Below are 24921 nucleotides of genomic sequence, written 5' to 3'. Positions count from 1 at the left end.
TAAAAATGCCTGAAAGCAACAATGGACTTTAAGTGGCAGAACACTGCATCAGCTTTCTGTTGTTCTTTGATTCTTTATTTTCTTCTCAAGAGCTATAATCTAGTCATAAAATCTAATATATGTTCAGTAGTCTTTAATCAGGCAACAGATAATATGATCTATGCCACTGTGATTTTGCAGCTCAGATACTGTCTTTCCCCTGTGTCATGAAACTAAGTTACAGCTCTTCAGCCTCCCACAGAAATTCCATCTTGGCCTTTTTCCAGACAAAAGGAAACAGCCTGCTAGAGCTGTGAAGAAATATAGTAAAACTAAAATAAACTATGGCTTTAAATGATACACACACAGGGCACTAGAGAATTTAATCATCACTAAAAATTTTAGGAGAAACTTTATATTTGATTCCCATCCTCTACTTTTATTTTTATTGGTCTTGAAATAATGGAACCATACTTTGGGTTCTGCAGTCCCTTCCTATGATATAGAATACACTGTTGTGTCAGTAATGACTCCAGACTGCTTTCTAAAAGGATATCAATGGATGAGAGTATTAGAATCAACAAGTTTCTTCTATCTTAATCCAGGGATATATTCTGATAAGAGATCAGCTACACTGAGCAGCCTGTCTTTCCTTAGGGGAAACACTCCTGTAAAAAAAAAGTTAAAATGAGGCTATTCTTTGGTTTTAATGTTTTAAATTGGAAAAATTATGGATCTTTTTCAGAAATAAAAGAGAAATAAACAAAACAACATAAACCAAAAAAGACCCCTAAGTTATATTTAAAATAAGCCTAAAATGGTTTTAATAATTAGTCCCCTTACTCAACAACTTAAGTGAGCTTGCATTAATTTAGTATTTTGTATGTCCTACTTGTTAAATGTCACAGAGTAACTGCTTGATTTCACCTTGTTTCATGTCTTTTCTCATTATTATAATGGATAAAATTCAATATCCAATTCTATACTAATCTATCTTGCATCTGGCTTTATGCAATTCAGAATTATGAATTATGGTTATACTTGGTTTCTCATTAGTTTTTAACAATCAACATAAGCAAAAGAAAAAGACTGCTATTACAGTATAAATATATTTAGTTGTTTTCTTCTTTTGTGAAGAAAGGTTGGACTAGATAACAGAATCATAGAATCATAAAATCATAGAATATATTGATTTGGAAAGGATCTGTCAGATCAATGAGTCATCTTCTGGCCTGGAACAGTGCAGCCCCAAGAATCACACTATATGCCAGAGAACATTGTCCAAACACTTCTTGAACTCAGACTGACTTTGTGCTGTGACCACTGCCCTGAGGAGCCTGTTCCAGTGCCCAAACACCCATTGGGTGAAGAAACTTTCCCTGATATTCAGCCTCAATCTCTCCTCACACTACTTCAGGCCATTCTCTCAGATCCTGTCAGTAGCCACCACAGAGAAGAAATCAGTTTCTGCTCATCCTCTTTCAATCCTGAGAAAGCTGTACAGTCCAATGAGGTCTGTCCTCTGTCTCCTCTTCTTCAGGCAGAACAGAGCATGTGACCTCAGCCTTTCCTTCTTTGGCTTCCCCTCTAGAACCTTCACCATCCTCATGGCCATCCTTGGGATGATCTCTAAAAGCTTTAGATCTCTTTTATGTTGTGGTGCCCAAAACTGCCCCCAGCCCTCAAGGTAAGGACGCCCCAGAGCAGAGCACAGCAGGACAATCCCCTCCCTTGCCTGGCTGGCAATGCTGTGCCTGATGCCCCCAGGACAGGCTGACCCTCCTGGCTGCCAGGGCACTGCTGACTCAAGTTCAACTTGCCAGGGACCAGGACTCCCTGGTCTCTTTCTGTGGTGCTGCTCTCCAGTATCTCATTCCTCAGCTTGTACATTGAGGGTTGCCCCATCCAAGGCACAGAAACTGTCACTTGCCCATTTTAATATCCATACAGTTGCTGATTGCCCATCTCTCTAATTTGCCAAGGTCTCCCTGCAGGGGCCTCCCTGTCCTCCAGCAAGTTGAGAGCTCCTTCCAATTTAATCTTCTTGTCACACTTTGTGTTCCTTCAAGTCCTCTCTCCAAGTCATTAACAAGGATGCTGAAGAGCACAGGTCTGAGGATGAAGCCCTGTGGAACCCCATTAGTGACAGGTCACCAGTCAGATGTCACCCCATTCACTGTAACCCTTTGTGCCCAATCTGTGAGTCAACCCTTGAGTCAGTTGCTCAGCCATCATGTTAGACAGCTGGACATTTTGTCCAGAAGGATCCTGGGAGAGACAGTCTAGAAGGCTTTGGCAAGATCCAGAAAGATTATATCAGCTGGCTTCCCTTGATCAACTTTTACCCTGCTGTAGGAGGAAATCGGATTTGATAAGCAGGACTTTTCCCCTCATTAATCTGTGCTGGCTGTGACTGATGACTGTGTTGTCCTCCAAGTGTTTTTCAATACATCCCAGAATAATCTTTTCCATTATTTTACTGGGAACAGAAGTGAGATTGTGTCTTTGTTTTGGCCAGGACAGAGTTAATTTCTTGCAGTAGCTGTGAGGGGGTCTGGGACTGTGGCCAGGACGGTATGATATTCTATACCACATAATGTCATTGTGGGGAGGTTGAAGTGGAGGAACTTTTTGGCTTTGGAGAAGAAGGGTGTGACTTCCAGTTGTTAAAAAACCCAAATGTAGTGGAGAGAGAGAGCTATCTGTCATTGTTCATTGTGTCACAGCTTGCAGTGAGCATTTATGCATGTGAATCACTCTCTCCTTTGTATACTTTTGGTATGGTTGCTGTTACTGTTTGTTTTCTTATCTCATTGCTCTTTCTAGTAATCTGTTATTATCTTAACCCATAATCTTCACCTTTTGTGCTGCAGGTTCTCAACTCTATCCTGCCAGAGCAGGAAGAAGAAGGGGAACGGCAAGGGGGAGTGGGAGAGCAATGTGTGGTTATGGAGTCTCAATGGGGCCACTGAATTGGGGAGTACCATTCCTAAACAGTAACAGTCTAACAGGTCTGTAGTTTTCAGGGCCCTCCTTCTTGCCCTTCTTGAAAACCAGGATAATGCTCACCAGGTTCCAGCTACCTGGGACCTCTCCAGATTCTGCTCAAAAATTATCAAGACATGTAATAACAACAGCCAGCTAGTTGAGGATGTTTGGACGAATCCCATCAGACCGCATGGATCTGTAGCGATCAGGCTGCAACAACAGATCCTGCACAAGTTCAAGATCCACTGGGAGCTGATCATTCTCACAGTAATGGTCCTCCAGTTCAGGGCACTAAGACCCCCTTGGTCCAAAAATACTTAAATATCTCTGCCTTGTCCATGTCCCATTTTTGGGAGGTGACGACCCTCATCATGTAACACGTCTATGTTATTCCTACACTGCCTTTTGACATTAATGTATTTGAAAAATCTTCTTAGTAACTGTGGAAAAAATTTCACACCACACTTTCACCTAGGTGAAAAAGATTAAGAAAGTTCCTTTTTTACATATCATGTCATAACATGTTAGGGCTCAGCCCTTTTCTATTTAATAAAGTAAGACTCCTTGAGGATTTTTTTTTAATAATGACATGCTTTGTATGATTCAAATAAAATGAGAGATTAAAATATCTCCAGAAGAACCATAGAATAATTCTATGAGAACACAGGATGACAGAATTAATTTTCCCCTTAGTATGTTGAAACAACGTGGATACCTTGAAGTATATTTAAACTTTAAATCTTGGTATTATGGAAGGTATGTTGTTTTCGTAAAATTAGTCAGTTCATGAAGAATGACTTCCTCAAGATGCCAGCAACCCTGATAAAGGGCTAAGTTGTTCTAATCAGGTAATTGTTAAAGTAACAGCTGTTTTTTTTAAAATCAGTTTCATTACTCAGATCTGTGATCTGTGAAGTCTGTACCAGCTACTAAAGTACAATTCATCCTAAATTAAAATTATGATTTTCTTTGACAAGACAATGCAATGGTCTTTGTCATGCAATGAGTTATGTGGGTATACTTGTCAGTATAAATTTTCCGGCAATAGCAAAAAACCATTCTATCATTCCTTTTATTGCTGGAGAAAATATTTTCCTATTCATACAGATGTATCATTTCCCTTACTCCTTAAGACTTTGCAATATTTCAATCTGAGTGTTATTAGAAAGCATTCCATTACTGCTCAGTAAATATATTATTTTCTTTTCCATTTTAGTTACAAATCTCCAAAGAAGGACTTTCTTTTATTACCCTGGTCTTCTCTGGCACAGGACCAGAATTGTTTTCACCATTCAGTCCTAGAACTTCTCAATATGGTCAAAGTAGCACAGATATATAACTGTATTTCTAGTATGATATCAATCAAGTTGCTATAATTGTAAAATGACCCTAATTTACATAGTACAAATGAATATGCCATGTTGTCTGACTGTAGTCTCTTCTCAGTTGTGACTAGACAACAAAGCCTCCAGACAATTTATTCAGTGTTCAGTTTTCAAAGATTTTCCTTATAATATAAACTGCATAGCTGAGAAGGAGTTAGAGTTTATGGTTTCAAGTGCAGACTGTAGGGAACCCAGTCTGCACAAAACAGCAAGATTCCTTCGATGACACAGAGAGAGGAGGAGGAATAGAACATACATGGAAAGGAGGACAGACAATGCAGAGGAATGGAACTTGCAATTACAAGGACCTGCAGGAGACAGATACCAACAATGATGCAGCAAATCAGAATGACAGAGGAGCTCATGCATTTCTACTGGATATCATTTAATAAATAATCTTTACACACTTTTTCATATTGTCATGCTTTAGTCCCAGCCAGCAACTTAAGTACCAGGCAGTTACTCAGTGACTCCCCTTCAAGGGTTCCCTTGGTGAGGTGGGAAGGAGATTGAGAAGCATAAATAAAACTCATGGGTTGAGATAAGAATAGTTTGATAATTGCAACTAGGCAAAATAAATAAAAGAAAATTTTGATAATAGTCATAGCAAAATAATAATAAAAATAGTAACTGTAATGAAAAGGAGAAAGACAGATGAATAAAACCCAGAGAAATGCACAATGTAGTTACTCACCACCATTGGACCATTGCCCAGCAAGTGTCCGAGCAGGACTCATCCTCTTCCTACTAGCTGCTATGGTTTACCATATAAACCAGTTTATATGCTGGTCATGACATTTTATGGTGTTGAAATATCCCTTTGGCTCACTCAGGTCACCTGTCCCAGCTGTGATTCCTCCCAGGTTCCTGTGCAGGCCCTTGCCAGCAGAGCATGAGATACTGACAGGTCCCTGACTCAGAGAAAACACTGCTTAGGAAAAGCCAAAACATCAGTGTGTTCTCAACATGTTTCTACGCTGAGTACACAGCACAGCACTGGACAAGCTACTGGGAAAAGAATCAATTCCATTGAGACAGTGTTTACAGGGGTTCTTGGATGAGAGAAGAGATGAGGATCTGACTCCATGTTTCAGAAGGCTTGATTTATTATTTATGATATTTATTACATTAAAACTATACTAAAAGATTAGAAGAAAGGATTTCATCAGAAGGCTAGCTAAGAATAGAAAAGAAAAGAATGATAACAAAAGTTTGTGGCTCGGCTCTCTGTCTTAGCCAGCTGACTGTGATTGGCAATTAATTACAAACATCCAACATGGGCCAATCAAAGATCCACCTGTTGCATTCCACAGCAGCACATAATCATTGTTTACATTTTGTTCCTGAGGCTGCTCAGCTTCTCAGGAGGAAAAATCCTATGGAGAGGATTTTTTATAAAAGTTGTCTGCAACACTCCATCACAGCTGAAACCAGGACATATATAAGAGGGGGCTTTCTACTTCAATGTAAAGTGTAGCTTTGCAGGTTTTATTTCTAACTCTGTTGGTTTTGCTAAGAAATTGCAAAGCTACAAAAAGAGCAAGGAAGTATCTCATCTTCTCTCTGTATGACTCTTTGATCCTAGACAGATCCAGCACTGTAGACAGGGAAGGATAGGAGTTGATTTCCAATTAAATGTCTTGTTATTTATTTATCTGTCATAGCTCCTATTCTGTCCATCTCTTTGTAGGTGTCTCATTCCTCTTATCTGTGCCTTCTAAACAAATCTTTCTTAACTTCAATGTACTTCAAAGCAGAAATGTTTCTTCAGACTTTGCTATTGATATGAATTCTGCCTTTGGGACCACAATTCACTTCAGTTATATCAGCTTATAATAATATGTTCCTCAGGAGTTGATAATAAACAAGGCATTGAGATCAATATCAATTAGCATCCATTAATAAATTAATAACACATCAACAAGCCTTGTAAGGTAAACAGTAATGGAGAATACATTGAGGACTTCAGGAGGAATAGAAAAATTAGGAGAAAAAAAATTAGTGATTACCCTCTAATTATTGTCTGTTCTGTAGAGTGTCATTATTCGTTGTATTCCTGTTTTATTGCCTGATTCATGCAGTCCCTTTCTAAAAAGGCACTGAAGGATGGACTGGTGCTCAGACAATACCAATTCTATTATATTAAGATAATCTATACAATATAGCTATTCTGTTGTATTAAGATAACATATCTCACAGTGCTGCAACATCTGTAGATATTTTAGAGTATAGTTTTTTCAGTGTTTGAAAGCAATTCTCCTTCAGAAAATTTGCTGGACTGTTGCAGTGTGATTTCCTGTTTCACCTATCCCAACCCCCTCAGGTGTGCCAACCTTTCCCCTCCCGCTTTGCCCTCCTGCTAAGAGCTGTCCATCAATCTTAGCATTCCAGCAAGGCATCGTGTGACTGGCAGAAGTTCAAAAGATGCCCCTCAGGTCTGGGCTCATTGGCCTGTCCAAGTGTCTGTATCCCTTGAGCCTTCCCCTCCTCCCACCTGGTTGGCCCTTACCTGTCCCTCCCCTCCCCCTGTCCCCGGGGCTTAAAAGGACACAAGACCATGTGGCCAGGAGTTCTACTGTGAGTTGTTACCACATTCAGAGGTCTACCATGCTGAAATAAAACTCTGGATTAAGACTCTACAATAGAACCCGCTCCTTTCTCTTCACCATTGTCTGAACCTTTTCCATCAAAGGTAAACTGAGTTCCTACTTTGCCTGGATTTGTTCCGAGTGCCCAGCTGCAGCATCCAGCCGGCCAAAGGTATCTCTGGGGTGAAAACACCACAACTGCAGCCTTTGGTCCAGCAGCGAGGGCTAGACGAAGCCAGGCATGACACACCTGGAAACATCGGGATTAATATTCTATACTGGACTTTGTGTTTGCTTCAGTACTAGAAAAATGCTTAACATATTTGAGGTTCCCTAAAGAAAAAAAAAAAAATCACAAGTATTTTGCTCTCTTTGTATGTTTTTCCTGCGTCACACCATAAGCCCTTAAAGAGAATGGACTTCTCGTAGTCCAGTATAAAGAAAACTTCCACTGGTTGTATGAGAAAGGCAGGTAACTCTTTATCACCACTGAAGTCATTTGGCTAAAAATATCTGCCTTAAGACCAAAGAAATCCTAGTTACTATTGGAGACAGCATAAAAGATATCTCTTTAATTCCTGTAAAATGAAAAATTGAGAAAGATTTATTTGTTGATACCAGCTTGATTTCATAAATCTTAAGCGCAGTTCCTTATGGAATGTGTTAACTATCAGAGAAAAGGGGAAATTCTTAGGATGTGAAGCTCCAGAGATTCTTAGTGTCACAGTAGTAAATTAATGCTGTTGAGGACTGACACTGATATAATCACATATAACTTGTTATTTCAAGTAAATATGCTAAGTACCTGTGTGGTGTCTTATGATTAAGTTTAAAAATCAGAGTGTGGGTTAAAATTGAGAATTTATTAATATAATAAAGCAGGAAGGTGCTGAAAAACAAAGTCATGTTTTTACTGTGTATTACTGCAAATTGTTTTTCATCTTGCATGTTTCTTAGTTAAAGAATAAGATAGATTAAAAAAAATATGGAGGAATGAGAGGGACAAAAAAAAAAGGCTGCAGCATTCAGATAAGAAATGTAGGAAAGAACAACACCACATAATTGAATATCTGAATAAATCTAAACCAAGAAATGGAATATAATTAAATTCTTTCAAATTTAGCTGCTTGAACACTTATAAAATAAAAAAAAAAAAAACAAAGCATAACAACAGAGAAAAATTAATGTCATTTAAGCAAACCAGAATAACACAGAACAAATACTCATATCAAGGAAATAATCTGAAAACCTGGTCTAGTTTTCTTTGATTTCTAGTTTCTAGAAACTAGTTTCTGGTTTTCTTTGATTACCTCTGTATTCCAAAAGTAAAAAGTTAGTTATAATAACAACAACTAATAAAGTGTTAGTTAGTTAGTAGTTAAATAAAAAATTGTAGTAAATATTACCTAGCCTAGCCTCTAGTGACCATATTTTGTATTGCTTCATATGCTGCAGAAAAACATAATAAAATGCATATATATTTATTTCAGGAGTGAACATGCTAGATGAGCTAAAAATTCATTCAGTCAAGACTGAGGAGGTGTTTATCCTCTAGAGATTTTCAAGTACAGTTTAAGTAGAATTTTTAGATTTATTGTATTGCTTTGTTTTCTAGTTAATTGAGGTTTGTACTCCTGGCAAAAAATGATCCAAATCTAAGTTACTTACTTATCCTGCAATCAGCTTTCATTCCTATTATTGACAATGAAAAAAAAATCTAAAATGAAAACAGAATCCTTTTACTTCTTTCTGAATGGATTCTAATTTTTTTTCCCACAGGTTAAGATGAACACAATCCAGAACATTATCTGCATGCCCTGAGTACAACAAAGGAAACAAAATAAAAGAGACTGTCCCAAACTTGTGAACAGTGGTGTACCTCAGCATTTATCCCCAAACAGTTCAAGAGGGTTTCAGTGATACTGCACCATATAGCTGCTGTACACAGGAAGTGGTTTCTGTATTACTTACCATTGGGATTGAAAATTATAATATGGAATTAAAGTTTATAATTCTTAGAAAAAACATATAAAGATTAGTTTCCTACTTTTGCTGGATTAAAAAAAAAATCCGTAATGCTAGAGAATAGCCCAATTATCCTTTTCTGATTTTATCCAATTAGAATCATAGAATGATTTGGATTGCAAGGGTCCTTAAAGATTATCTAGTTCCAACCCCATTGCCATGGGCAGGGATATCTTCCACTAGATCAGGATGCTCAGGGTTCCATCCAACTTGGCTTTGAAAACTTCCAGAGATGGGATTTCCACAACTTCTCTGTACAATCTATTCCAGTGTCTCACCACACTCATGGTAAGGAATTTCTTCCTAATATCTAATCTAAACCTACCCCATTTCAGTTTGAAGCCATTCATCCCTGTCATGTCACTCCATGCCCTTGCAAATAGTCCCTCTCATGTTTAATGTGAGCTCCCTTCAGGTACTAGAAGCTCACAATTAGGTTGCCCCTAATTTTCAGAATAAAACATGCAAGACTCCATTTTCTTCATGCAGGAAAAGCCTATTCTTTATTCACACAACTCATTTTATACAGTTTTTACAGACTTCATGTTCAACTTTAATTGGTTAATAGCTTTCTTGCCAATTACTCTATTGGTTAGCAAAAGGTTTTTTACTTGTCCATCAAATCTCTCTATTCTTAAATTGTTTACATATTTCTTCACTAATTCTCATGGGATAGATTTAATATTTATGCAGGTGCTAGTTGTTTTCCACCCAGGAATAGATTGTTGTGTAAAAAAATCTTTTATACCAGGATTATTTTCGCATGGAAACTTGCAAAGTACTAGCTGCAGTTAGAAAAAATGACTGGCCAGCCACTGATTTAACAGAGCAGGCCTGATTTTTTGAGGCCTTTCTTTTATAATTCTTCTACAGGTCATGACACCTAATCCTTCTCTTCTTCAGGCTAAACAATCCCAATTCTCTCAGCCTTTCCCCATAGGAGAGGTGCTCCATCCCTCTGATCACCTTGGTGCTTCCTTTGGACTCTCTCCAGCAGCTCCATGTCCCAGCTTCCTGTGCTGGGACCCCAGGGCTGGAGGCAGATCTGCAGGTGGGGTCTCAGCAGAGCGGGGCAGAGGGGCAGAATCCCCTCCCTGCCCTGCTGCCCAGGGGCTCTGGGTGCAGCCCAGGACACACTTGGCTCTCTGGGCTGGGAGTGCCCATGGCTGGCTCACGTCCAGCTCTCAGCCACAGCACCCCCAAGTCCTTCTGGGCAGGGCTGCTCTCGATCTGTTCCTGCCCAGCCTGGGCTGGCACCAGGGATTGCCCTGACCCAGGTGCAGCAGCTGAGCTTGGCTTTGCTAAACCTCATGAGATTCCCATGGGCCACTGCTCAAGCTTGTCCAGGTCCCTCTGGATGACATCCCATTCCTCAGGAATCTCAACTGCACCACTCAGCTTGGTGTCATCTGTAAACATGCTGAGGGTGCACTCAATCTCTTAATCTGTGTCATTGATGAAGATATTAAATAACAGTGGTTCCTGAGGGACACCACTTGCCAGGTGGTGTACCTCAGGATTCTGAGCCATAGATGAGATCATCCAACCCCTTTCTTATCCATCCAACAATCCACTCTTCAAATCCATATCTCTCCAATTACAAAGAAGGGTGTTGTGGGGAGCTATATCAAAGACCTTACAGAAGTCCAGATAAATGACATCTGTAGCATTTCCCTTGTCCACTGATAGAGTGACCCTCTCATAGAAGTCAACAAGATTGCTTAGGCAGGACTTGCCCTCAGTGAAGCCATACTGGTGTGTGGAATCACCTTCTTGTCCTCTGTGTGCCTTAGCAGAGTTTCTAGGAAGTTCTGATTATGATCTTCCTAGGCACAGAGACAGACAGATCAGAGTTCCCAGGATCCTCTTTTCTACCCTTTTTAATAATGGGTACAAATGTTTCTCTTTTCCAGTTACCTGGGACTTCACCTGACTGCCAAGACTTTTTAAATACTATGGAAAGTGGCCTGGCAACAACAGCCAAAGTAAGGAAGATTTTTGCACTCTGAAAGTTTCTTTGTTACCCAACTGCAGCAGTAATGTCATTATATATTGTAAATTATAACAAGCAAAAGCAGGTTGGGAAAAAACCCAACAAAATCAAACAACAAAAAGCCCCAATATTGAATCATAGAATTGTTTAGGTTTTAAAAGAGATTTAAGACTGAATCTGACCCAACGTTGTCCAGTCTGCCACTAAATCATGTTCCTCGGAGCCACATCTGTTTGTCCTTGAAATACCCCCAGTAATGGTGAGCCAACCATATGACAGCCTGTTCGTGCTTGACAACCCTTTCCAAGAAGAACAAAATTTGAAACCATTTCCTATTGTTCCATAGCCTATTACCTTGGAGAAGAGACTGACTCCCATCTGGCTACAACCTCCTCTCAGACAGTTGTGGAGTGTGACAAGGTCCCCACAATGAATCTCCTTTGTTCCAGGCTACACACTCTCAGGTCCTTCAGCTGCTCCTATCAGACTTGTGTTCTCTTCACCAGCTCCATTGCCATTCCCTGGACTCTTTCCAACACCTCAGTGTGCTTTGTGTCATGAGAGGCCCAAAACTGAACACAGAATTCAAGGTATGGCTTCACCAGTGCTGAATACAAGGGATTGTCATCACCCTGGTCCTGCTGGACAGAATTTTTTTTTTTAATATAATTTTACTGCTGGAAAGAAATTGGAAAGACACAGTATTTCTGCACTGGACATACTGCTAGTTCATGTCCAGGCAGCTGTCAACCAGCACCTCCAGATTCTTTTCTGCCAAGCAGTTTTCCAGGGATTCTGGAGAGAGGCTGAGACATTCATTAGTGATAAGTGCTTTTTACTGCACTACTGCCCTCCAGGTTGATAATTTTATTGCATTAATTTCCTGACCTGGGATGTTCCATTCCCATACATAGGGATGTACTGGATATAGCAAATGCATACTAGTAAAGGACTACAGAGAGGTGAAATAGCCTAATGTAGTGCTGTTTCATACACACAGCCCATTAGGAGGATCTGTTATACTTCCCTATTGGGACCCACAAGACAAATGATGGACTTTGGACCTGGCTAGCATAAGAGATTTGATAACAGGATGCTTTGGCAAGAGCAAACAGAACTTTGAGGATTAAATCAAGATTGCAAGAAGATTAAATCAGACTGACTTACCAGAAAAAGAAAATTACATCAAAGTCTGCAAGCAAGAGATGTAAAATGTATAAGTTTGTTTATGTGATGATTAACCCAATCATTGTAGTAAAACATCACTGGTCTTCCTAAAATAGGATATAAGCATTTTTACTCCACAATATATTTGGATTTATTCAACCATCTCAGAGTCTCCCCATCTCTCTTCATCGCTGATACTTCCCTAAACTGTACTTCACAAAATCACATTGTTGAAAGTAGACCTCATGAGATGTTATCTAGTCCAAACACCCTGCTCCGCAAGGTCAGCAAGAGAAAGTTTGTCAGGGCTGTGTCTAGTCATGTTTTGAATAGCTCCAAGAACTGAGATTCTAAAACCTCTCTGGGGAACTTGTGTCAGAATTTAATGATGCTTGCAACAAAAACAACAGCAGATTTCTTGTCTCCCAATGGAATTTCATTATGTCATTTTGCTTATTGTCTCTTGTCAGTGAGAAAAGCCTTACGCCGTCTTCTTTATACCTTCTCGTTGGGTAGTAATAAGATCTCCTGCCAAGCCTTCTTTTATCCAAAAGGTCCCCTGTCCCTCAGGCTTTCCTCATGAGACATACTCCTGTTATTTAATCAGCTTCATAGCCCTCCTCTGCTGAGTAGAAGAGAGATGATCTCCCTCACACTGCTGGTGATGCTCTGACAGCACACTGCTGGCCAGTTTCACCATGACAATATTTTGCTGGCTCATGATCTACTTCTTGTCTGCCAAGACAGCCTGCTAGTGCTTTCTTAGCAGCCCTGCAAAGAACAGGTCAGCCCGCAGTGTTTTCTATTGCCTGAGGTTGTTCCTCCCCAGGTGCAAGGCTTTTCGTTTCCCTTTGTTGAATTGTATGAGCTTTCTGTTAGCTCCTTTCTCCAGCCGTTCCTAGTCCCTTTGAATTACAGCATTAACAACTTGTCTACCAACCACTCCTCCCTGTTTTGTGTCGCATGTCTTTCAAACATATTAGCTGGTATGGACCAAAACTGTGCCAAGAAATAGACTAATAGAAAAACAATATGAATGAACAGATACTAATGGGTTTAATTCATTTGTCAGCCATCTCTACCTAATATATCGCATAGGTGTCATCTAAGCCTGGAAGACACTGATTTATTTTTCCTTGTTAAGAAATATTCACAGTATTTAGTGTATACACTGTTAAAGCAGAAGTATGTACACCTGCTCTATAAATATTTTTCTCTTACTAATCAAGAAAACACTGAGGGTACTTCCCGCCCCTCCTCCCTCTCTATTTCTCCAATTCTATTTTTGTCACTAGAACATTAGAACACATTTAAGCTGTGTGTTAACAGTCAGGCTTCAGCATATCTGACACCAGAAATTCCAAAGCACCCCCAGTGATTTTAAAAACCAGCTGGGAAATAGCACTGATAGGTAATGGTAGCCCAGCTAACAAAGGGATGTTGAAGATTTTGCAAGAACAAATACTTGCAAATGAAGCAAGACAGCAAAAGATGGATCAGAAGCAAATGCAAAATTAACCTAGAGATAATGGTGACAGAATTATTCAAATTACCTTTTTCTTATAAATTTAAACATATGAGCCTAAATAACTGATGTATGCAGTTGCTTGACATCAAAATAAATGTTTTTCTAAATTAATGGGATACTTCTATGTCAAATTATCTAAATTTGGCCTAGAACTATTCGCATCAGTAAATGAGAGATCTTGAAGTGGCTACACTAAAACACATTCCACAAATTTTATATCAAAGTCAATATCAAGCACTGCAATTTTGGGGCTACATAAAAGTCTGTGATGCATACAAACCTTCAAAGAGGTCACAAAATTTGATTTCATCTGACAGCTGAGTACTTCTGTACTTCTGTATGCACAATGAAGATTAATTTAAAATTTAAACACACCCAAAAAATTAAAACATAGACACATAATTAAACACTAGAAGGAAAGCCTTCTATCAACCTGCTTTTGGCTGATACTAGTAATAGACCATATGCATTCCAATAAGTCAGGAAATGACTTCGTGTGACATTTTAAGTTCAGTAAGTTGGACTTCTCCACTTGCGTGAGTACAAAAGCCAGGAAGGCACTGATTTATATTTCCCTATTAAGAAATAGTTACAGCATATAGTCTAGCTGATTTTCTATTGTACAGATAAATAGAAAAAAATATCTAATAGGACAGGTTAAGTGAAAAATGAAGATTACACTGAAGTGCAGGACTGTGGAGCACATGAGAAATGACTAGCTGAAGCCTTTGAAGCAAATAATATGAAACAATCTGCAAAGGACGGTATCATCCTGTTGTAGAAGTAAGCCTGATTCTGATTCATAAAACATGGTTCAGATTTATGCTACAATTATTTGATAAAGTTCAATTTATTTGCAATAAAGGGAGGTAGATCAGAATCCCAATGATGTAATAAAAGTACTTTGTCCTATAATTTGACCAGAGACTGGTAATGTATACATGCCACAAAGATGTGCCAGTTGGATGCATTGAAAGCAGTTATTTATGTTACAGAGTTGTGGAAATCTGATTCATATTCTGAGTAAGATTCTGATACAATAGAGCTTTTTCTTTATGGTCAATATTGAACCAGTGGTTTTAAGCCCTCATATACATAAGATATTGCAGAACAAATGCATAATGATAAAATCAATGCTTTGTTAAATTATGTAAAATCAGAAGATGCTTGTAATAGTTGAAAGGTTGAAATTTCAACAGAAGAATGTAATGTGAACTCTATCCTTTCTTTAATGAAATTTAAATAGCAGAATATGAAAGATTTGTGTAGCTCTAAAAGAAGCTTCATATCAGAGTTTTCTGTATTTCCAGCACAATAAAAATTACAGGTGATAATTTAGAAAGTGATGTAGGTGGAGCTGTCAAACACAGGGCTATAGAGTACCAAAGAAAGCATTGAAAATCTGATCTGCCCAAAATGTAACCCCAAAAGCAGTTGAATTCTTCACTATAATAAATAAATCTTCTCAGAATGTATAGGATTTTATAAATACATAGAAAAGTATAAAATGTTGCCCAGATACCTCAACTGGACAAGCAGAAATAAATATCAAAACCAAATGAATACTAACAATGAAAGAGAGATGAAAAGCATGTTGAGAAAAGCAAGAGAAAAATATTGTAAATAATATTCAAAATATGGTTTTGCTTCTTTTTCAGAAAAGTGCATGCTTTCTGACAAAAATAACACTAGACATATTGCATTGTTTTGTTTGACTTGAAACATGCTTTTGTGGAAAAGACTGCTCTTTTCTTTGACAGTGCAGCAGCCATTCTGAGTTCTCCTTAGTGACAAGCACTCAGCGTGATTGGCCTCTGAGATTGACCTCTGGTGTTTTCTTCTATATCACCCAGAAAAATTGGAAATTCATAAATATTCCTGAGCAAATTGTCCATTCATTTTTCCCTTTTCTCTACTTTTGTTCTATTCACAGCTGTATTATAAAATTCTAGAGAGTGTCATTGAAAAATTTTAATAGTTTCCCAAATAATGACTCAAGATCTTGCACATTCTTGTCACATTGCAACCCGATCGCAGAAGGAGCGGTGGCACCGGTCCCCTTTCGCTTTTGGCACATGTGCTAGGAGGGACCGTGTCCCGACTCAGCCGCCGGCAGGGCAGGATCACGGTTCAGCTACTGGGTGGGATCCTGGACCACCAGGAGCGGCTGATAAATGTGGAGCCAACGTCGAGGGATTCGGAGCAAAGGAAAAAGGAAGGACTCTGCTTGCTTCTTCGAGCTTTATTTCTTTCCCAAGCAGAAGCGGTGCCGGGGCGGCGCCACCTGGAATCAGCAGCACGACACAGGAGTTATTCTTTCCCGCGGCGGGAGCAGCACCGTGCAGACAGCGCTGCGTGGACAGAGCCGCATGGGTAGCGGCAAAGGGTTGCGGCAGCGGGGCAGGAGTGGGGCCGCGGCACGCAGGTATTTGTCGAAGCTGCAAACCACAGCGCTGCGCTGGGTGGATGTCAGCGGAGTGCGGGTGTCGACAGCTCAAAGAGGTGGCAGTGGCAAAAGAGCGGGAAACAGACAAAAACAGCAGCTTTTATTGAGAGAGGGTAAAATCCCGGAAGGTGACCATCTAATGAATCAGTTGCTGGATAGGAGGGGTCTCGGGTGACAAATGTAAACATAACCTGGAGCAGGAAAGTCACAGACCAATGGCAGAAGGGAAAAATCATAACTGACAGCGAATTTTCTGGACAAAGGGGTGTAACAAATTATGACAGACAATCTACAGGACAGGATCTTTGAGGGTAGACAGGGAAAAATTTGGAATTATCATAACTGCTATGGCGAGACAGGGGGTAAACAACTTTAGACAGAGACTAAACATATTCTTCAAACCCCCGTTGCTATAGGCAGGGAGAGACCAAATATCTTCAAACCCCCAATGCCAAATTCTTGTAACAAAATTTTTGGTTGTTGTGTTGTTACCTCCTTGGGGTCCTCAAGAGCTATGTTCTATGATTTTGCTCAAACAAAAACATTTAAAAGACTTCAGCACTTGAAAAATTCCACTCTGACCACAGGAGTTGAATTTGGAGTTGTGGAGTTGTGCCTTTAACAAATACAGAGTTTTGAGAGAAGGAGTATTAAGTGAACAGATATTTTTTAAACTCAATAAACAAACAGTACATGTAGATTTGTATTTGCTCTTTAATTTGCAGTTTTAAATAATATTAGCAATAGTACTGTTTTGGTGATAATCTAAAGATTGTTGCATAAGGATAGAATGGACTCTTTATATATTTTATTAAATAGCCAAGTTATATAGAGAGACACAGGTAAGCTTTCAGGTCATTACTCCAGTTATTTTTCCAGAAAACATGGGTGCCATTCTGAAAGTGTTATTTCTTTTGAATCTTAGCTATTCTTCAGAGATATTTTCCTTCATTTGTTTATGTTCAATAAACAAACAGTAGATTTCAGGTACTTTAAGTCTTTGAACAAGTTGGGAAATGTTTAGTCAGATCTTTTATGACTTTTTAATTTTAAGGAAAGACTCTCCAGAAGTCTTGTATTTCTGGCACAGAGTAGTGAAAGAAACACAGGACTTCAATAATTTTAATAAGTTGCCGCAGGTCAATCAGCTTTTCCTTTGCAGTCTGAATTTAAAGTGTATGTGATATGTAACTGCCAAGAATAAATAGATATAATTGCCAGGGCTACTTCTCCCTAAGCAGAATCTTTCCATGTGAGGATACTGGAGCTAAACCACACTTTGTCTTTCTTTCTACTATGAAACCATATAATCTCACATTATCTTGTCCCCGGCTTAAAATGTGCGTTTGTCCTTCAGTGCTTTCATGATCAGGGATAGATTGTCCTTCCTAGCATGACACCTATTCTATACACAGTTAAGGGTGATGCAGTAAGGACTTGCACCTGGAAAATCTTCAAACACCCACTGTAGATGAATTTGCTGGATTCCTTTATCAATTTGCCATGCACTGGAGGTATTTAAAGGATGTGTAAATGCATCACTCAGGGACATGGTTAGTGGTGGATTTGGCAATGCTGGGTAAATGGGTGTACTTGATTATTTTAGAAGTCTTTTGCAAAGTAAATTATTATATCATTCTGTGTTTTTGTTCTACAATTTAGAAGTCATCAGAAACCATTGAAAGCAACAAGCCTTACAGCTTTTGTATGTTCAGTAATTACAGTGATTTAGACCCCACAGTGCCTCTGTGGCCTTGTGATATTAAGTTCTTGAATAGTGAGCAAGAGGACAAGACCTCATCCTTTTATATTTAGTGACTTAACTGTTCTGCTTTCCCTGTTGTGTCTGGCTGAGCTCAATTCAAAGATGCAGAGGTGAACAGCCAAGTGAAAATGGAAAGCATTTGTCTAGGTCAAAATAAACCTCTATGCAATGCAGTTTCAAAGGACATCTATCAGCAGCCATTAAAATTCTAATATCTGAGTCTTTGACAAAATTTAAAGAAAGGAGCAAATGACCAAAGATTAATCAGGTCTCTTAACAAAGGTTGAAGGAATGGAAAGTGGTGATAACTTATCCTTGCTGCAGTTTTCATGCAATCACCTCATGGCCAACCAAGGTTACTGAGTTGTATGTCATCCTGAAGTGCATGGTGGGGGACTGAACCTTTTTTCTCCCTGATAATATTTCTTCAGGTTTTACAGGTATTAACTGTATTTTTGTTCTCACACTTTATGCCTTGCTGTCTAACAAGTTCCAATAAAATTACTGAAAAAATTCTGTTTTTCTTATTGTCTCATATCCTTAAACTAAGCCTTACCTTTTCATAGGTCATGTAATAGACTGGATTTCTTGTTGCATCAGCTTACATTAGGCAAGCCTCTTATTATAATCAGTTTTTAATAGCTTGTATAGAAAACTCTTTGAGAAAATGTAGAGAAACTACAGCATATATGCAATTATTTATGTTTACTTGACCTAAGAGGGCAGCAGCAGCACACTGTGCACTTCAAGAGCCGCATTTGTCTGCTGTGTCAGTGGACAAGATTAAGTGCAACTCCTTATTCAGTAGAGGAGCTTAATAGGATCTTGAGGATGTTTTTCATATCAGATCTTTACAACAACAAAGTTGGTTGTTTCACCTGATAGTTTTTATTTTTTGACATTTTTTAGAGACCTAAGCAATTTAATATCATGTATGTGGCACTGTAGTTCAGCTGGACAGGTATATGGCTGTTGCTGCCAGCAGCAGCCACATATGTGCATTTTCACAAACTTTTAATCATCTGGAATTAGTTTCTGTAGTCATTATTAAGGCCTAGAGGGTGCAATGTGGAAATAATAGAATGCAGATTTACTGTTGCACCACACTTTAAAAGCCACAAGGTTTCTGTACATAGACGTATTGTATTCTAAATCACTTTTGCACAATACAGTTGATCTAATATGTTCTGAATCACTTGCATTTTCAAGCGTGATGCCTACAAGGCCCTTTGCCTGCTTTTCTAAACCAATGTCTGAACAAGTAAATAGTTGTTGCTTGAGGGTCCTTTATTATTGTGTCTTCTAGACTCCATATCCCATCTACTGTATCAAATCACAAATATGTATTTCCACCTAGGTGAAAGGTTATGAATCCATGAAATTCTGATCAAATTCCTGGAATGGATCTATGCAGGAGGAAACAAGATTTCACCAAGTGTCTTCTAAAAGCAAATGTATTTTTCTTCTGTAACTGGCTTTATCTGAAAAATCTTGAGATGCACTACATAGGGGCATGTGTAGAGAACACCCAAATCACTAAGTCTCTGTATGTGATGCTGAGAAAAGATAGAGCTGATAGTGCGGCTAGTGCTTGATTTTCAGACCATTTACTTCTATTCATCAATAATGTATTGTGTGCAAATAGTGAAGCTACAGGTAGCAACAACAGCGACTAAAATTTACTGAGCAATCATTCAATGATACTATGATGTAATGATCATAGAATGGACATGTAGAAAAAAAATGCTGAAAGAAAGGGATTTTCTTAATTTCTCTTCTCTAAAAAGGCAGTTACGAAATTACTGGGTCTATCAGACAGACCATTCACTATGACTATCACTGACCCAGAAGAAGTAAATTTTCCCATCTGTAAAGATTTTTTTTTATGTATGAGGTTATTGTATGCAATTACATATTACATCCTATTGTCAGCTTCATGTGTGAAAGCAAAATTCATCCAGTTATTATGCCCTTAATAATTTTGGTTTTTACAACTATTAGCGCTTAAATGAAAGAGCAAAGTGTGTATAGTGAAATACTTTGGTTATTTTCTCCATCAAGGGATGCATCTGTTCTGTTTTTTGAAACATTAGCTGTAGATTTACAGACACGAGCAAAAAAAAAAAAAAAAACAAAACTACTCTGCTTTCCCACAAAGAATAAAAATATTTGTTGCTTGTAACAAAAGACTGCAATGGCGTAAGACTAAGGAAGGTATGGTAGTAAAAAAGATATTCTCACATGAGATATCCTGCATCCCATCTTTGTCACACCAGCCTACTGTAGCTCTACAACACACTTTTAGAAGTACTTTTAGAAAAGTTTTAAGAAGTATTTTGTTCCTGAAGGTATAGTGTGCCACTCATGTGGTAAAATACTCATTTTTAGTATTCAGGGTTTCAAAAAAGTTTTCAGAGTGTTCATCTCTCACAGTAGGATTTATGCAGTCAAATGCAGTCAAATCAAGCTGTTAGCCCACATACTGCAGTAGATGCATAACATCCCTTATTACAAGAAACTCTGTAAGATGAAGAAAAAGTAGAAAGACACAAAGGTCTGTCACCATTAGGCCGTATGTGACAAATGCACGTGATCAGGCTCTAAGAAGAAAAAAGTTTTTTATTCTGCATGTTCTCCAGCTTATATACTCTTAATAAAGCGTGACTTTAAGTCATTAACTACTTCACAATAACTTATTATATTCATTGGTGCAAAGCAATTAATTGTCAATACAATTGGCAATATAATTGGCAAAAGTTTTACAGAAATTTAGTAAGGCAGGTATACACATCTACTTATGCATGTAGTCTGGATTACAAAAATTTTCATGTATCTTTTCTAATCTGTTTCCATGCTGATGGCCTTGTTTTCTTCCTTGCTATGCATACACTCACAAATCATCAATTGTTATTTCTTCTATTAACTCAGCTTTGCTTGCAAGCCAGCTGTCAAGCCCCTCCATACTTCGCCCTTTTTGTATTTGAGCAACAAACACAGCTGACAAGGATTTTTACAGGGCTTGGTGCAAAAATCCAAGCAGATGAGGGAGACACAGAGCAATATTTACAATCACTAACAAAATTAAAAATCTAGTCTTCAACAAGGTCTTAAGCTACCCAGTGATGCTCCTGCTTTTGAAAAAACTATTCAGCTATCTCTATTTGTCATCTACTTGTAAGTGATTGATTCTTTCTTTTGAGTTTGCAATGTTTTTCTAGATTGATTCACTGTGATCTGATAAATTCATGCAACACATACTTTCAAATTCCTGGTATCCATGACTATGAGATAACAATAAGAAATCTATAGCTGCTCTGTTTTGCAGTGTTGCATGCCTAATGCTGTTTACATCTAGCAGTAACTTACTTAAAGTCACACATGTGTCATTGTTTTGCTTAACAAGCTAACAACTAAGCTTATTTAAGGAAGATAGAGTATGAGCTGAAGCTACTCTAGGTGTAGAAATTGATGCAGAAGCAATAGAACTAGGTCCCCAAAAAGCTACCTCATCCCAGCATTGAGAAGCAAATTTATGTTGAAGTGATTGCTTGTTTCTTGGTTTTTGATGCATCGTTGTTATGTTGGGTGTCATTAGAGTCAACCGCCCCAAACGGCAGGGACCTCCCTCTTATTTTTTTTAATACCAACTCAAGCACAATCACCATAGATTAAAAACACGCCTCTCAGTAGCTGCAAAGACACATCAAATGCACATGACACATGACGTGAGGTGTAGTTACACGACAAGCTTGCATTTTTGTAAATGTCTAGCATTGCATTTACATCTTGAGACTCCCTCCTTGTTGTCTTGTCTTTCCTTTTGTATCTAAACATTACACAAGCATCTATTTGCAATGATCTTGGCAATTCTAGCTCCTGTGGCTCAACGGAAACCTGAGGCAAGTGTACATAGATACTATCCCAGAAATCTACATTGTGTACAGGATTCAGTGGTTTACAATTAAAAGCTTGTGAAGGACAAGGCTAGTTATCAAGGTAGACAAGACGCCTAGAGAATGGATTCTTAGGAGGAAAGTGACAGGCACAGTATGTCCTGATGTGTAGCCTCAGCTAGTGTCACCCACATGTTCTTCTTTGGTTGCGGTGAAATCTTCTGTTCCTTCCAGTGCGCTCCACATTAAGGCTTAACACAACGAGCAGGTATCTAATGTGGTCCATTTTCTGTAAAGACACAAGCATATCCTTTCCCCCTGGTTATTAAATCTACAGGACCACTCCACTGACCACTAATTAGATCTTTCACTTGCACCTGAACAGGCTTCTGCAACTCAAATTTTTTGAAATTAAGGAGGAAAAATGAGAAAAAAAAGGAGGTAAAGAAGTTGTCTTTCTATAGGGTAAAAAATTCAGCACATAAACTGCTTAGTCCAGTTGTCCCTGGGGGGATTCTCCTTGCATTCTCTTTTTTTGTTTTGGAAGTTGATGTTTCAATGTGCTATGAGCACATTTAACAATAGCTTGTTCAGTGGAAGAATGAGGAATACTTGTACTATGTACAACATTTCAAGCAGCGAAAAGATGCTTTGTTTTCTGAGAAACATAACCAGAACTATTGTCAGTCTTAATTTGTTGAACCATTCTTAAAACAGAGAAAGTCTTTTGAAAGCGATGAATAACATTTTCAGTTTTTTCACTTGCATGTGCAGTTGTAACAATAGTATGAGAAAAGGTATCAATTGACATATGTATATGTTTCAGTTTTTTTAAATCAGTAATTTGAGTAATATCTATCCGCCAGAGTTGTAAAGCTTGCAACTTTCTGGGATTTATTCCATAATATACAGGAATATGTGAATTTTGACAATTAGGGTATGCAGCGACAATTGAATGAGCATCAATGTTATTAAGGCTAAATTGCAACTGCAGAGTTTGAGCTCCTTGATGATAAAATTGATGAGACAAAATTGCTTGTTGTCTATGATTAGGAATTATTAAAGCAGCATTGGCAACAAGAGCATCAGCTACAGCGTTCCCTTCAGTGAAAAATCCTGGTAAAGAAGTGTGACTGCAAATGTGCAGTACAAAATATGGTTTGGTGCGTTGCTGGATTGTATTTTACAATTTCAACAACACCTCAAATAAAGAACAATGATGGATTTCAGATAAAACAACTTTATATAACTTTTTGGTCAAATTTGATACATAAGTAGAATTTGTAACAATGTTCACAGCTTGAGGGAACAACTGAAAAGCTGTTGTCATGGCTCGCAATTCAACAATTTGAGGTGATCTTGTTTGAAATTTGATCAGATGTTGTCAATCACTATTGACTTTCTAAGTAACTGTAGCTTTTTCTGTTTTTTCAGAACTATCTGTAAAAACAGTTGGTCCATCAAGAGGACTTTCCATGTTCAATTGTTTCTGACTAACAGGTATTTCTTGAAAAAATTTTAAGAAGGGGTGACTTGGTGAGTGATAAGACACTTATGAAAGTAGTCATAGTCATTTGCAACTGATAATTGTTGGCAAGATACTACTCAAAGCACTAATTTTGGACAGGTAAAACAACAACTGATCATTTCATTGCATAAGAATTCCAAAAGGAATCATTTTGTCAATCAGAATGAACACTTGCACTATTTGTGTCAGATCAATGTGAGAAATAAATTTTTCACAGAGAACTTTTTCAACCTTTTCAAGAACAGAAAGAGTTTTTGGGGTCAGCACATGGACATTAGTAGGATTGTCTGACCCCTTCAATATTTCTAAAAGGTTCTAATTGTGAATTAGTAAGTTTCAAATAAGGTCTTATCCAATTAATTGATCTCATTAATTTTTGTACATTAGTTAAATTTTCAACCTTGTTTTGTAATTGAATTTTTTGAGGTCTCACTTGTTTTTGAGACACAATGAGACTTAACTATTTCCAAGGTTCAACAGTTTGAATTTTTTTCTGGAGTTACACACAGGCTATAACTTTTTAAAGAAGTTATAGCAAAAGATTGCAACTTAGTCAACTGCTCTTGTTTTTTGGCTGCTAATAAAATATCATCCATGTAATGATAACAATAGTAATCAGGAAATTTTTCTCTTACCAGAAACAATGCTTGTGTTACAAACCACTGACAAATAGTAGGAGAATTTTTGATTCTTTGGGGAAGATATTTCTATTGATATTTTTGTGTTGGTTTGCAATGGTTAATTGTGGGCACTGTAAATGCAAATTCTTCTTTGTCATGTTCAGCTGTAAAAAAAACCATTTTTTTAAGCCATTACAGTAATTTTCCAGTCCATGGGAATCATAGTAGGGGCTGGTAAACCAGGCTGTAAAGCTCCCATGGTAGCCATTACAGCATTAATTTGTCTTAAATCATGTATAAGTTTCTACTTACCAGATTTCTTTTTATAACAAACACAGGAGTGTTCTATGGACTGCATGAAAGTTTTATATGACCTGCAACTAATTGTTTTTGAACTAACGTTTGTAGGGCAATTAATTTTTCATCAGTCAGAGGCTATTGATTGACTCACATAGGTTTGGTGGGCAACCAGGTTAAAGCAAGAGTGGGTTGCTGAATACTTTGTAACACAGTGAACCCTGTTAAAAATCTGTGGTAATTTTTTTACCCATTGACTAAGGTAAACTCAACCCCATAGATTCAAAGGAGCAGAGGTAATATATGGCCTTATAGTTGCTGTCTATCCTTCAGGATTTGTGATCAAAATATTGTTAAGTGAAATTCTATCTACTGTGGTGTCTCCTAGCTAAACCACTCCAGTGTCACTTGTTTGCACTGGCCACTGTGGTGGCCATGAGTATAAAGAGACAATTGTAATATCAGCTCTTGTGTCTAACAGATCATTCAATTTTATTTGTCGAGGTTTTGCATTCTCAGAAGTCAAGGTGCACGTCAATGTAGGTCACTGAGCTGTCACTCGTTTTGTCTAGTAAACTTGAGGCATCTCAGTAGATCTGAAGTTTTTAGTGGAACATAGTCAATTTTCTGTTTTGGGAACACAACTCAAAAAAGGAACAATTTGAGCAAGACGAGTCTCTAGGTATAGTAACTGGTGGATAATTAGTTGAAATCATAGC

The 24921-nt window shown here is 38.2% G+C and overlaps 1 long non-coding RNA gene across 1 annotated transcript in view; it reads left to right on the top strand.

Annotated features, from left to right (window-relative positions):
* The window catches only part of LOC118699586 (uncharacterized), a 34833-nt gene extending 16453 nt beyond the window's left edge, over window positions 1-18380 (top strand). The window contains exons 2-4 of the long non-coding RNA XR_004982100.2: window positions 8720-9253; window positions 10879-10950; window positions 11305-18380. This is a non-coding gene — a long non-coding RNA (uncharacterized LOC118699586). The remainder of the gene's footprint in view (window positions 1-8719; window positions 9254-10878; window positions 10951-11304) is intronic.
* The last annotated feature ends 6541 nt before the right edge of the window (window positions 18381-24921 follow it).

The sequence above is a fragment of the Molothrus ater genome (assembly GCF_012460135.2).
Source record: "Molothrus ater isolate BHLD 08-10-18 breed brown headed cowbird chromosome Z unlocalized genomic scaffold, BPBGC_Mater_1.1 matZ_random_MA35, whole genome shotgun sequence".
Classification (NCBI taxonomy): domain Eukaryota; kingdom Metazoa; phylum Chordata; class Aves; order Passeriformes; family Icteridae; genus Molothrus; species Molothrus ater.
This window is presented reverse-complemented; position numbering and strand designations above follow the sequence as displayed.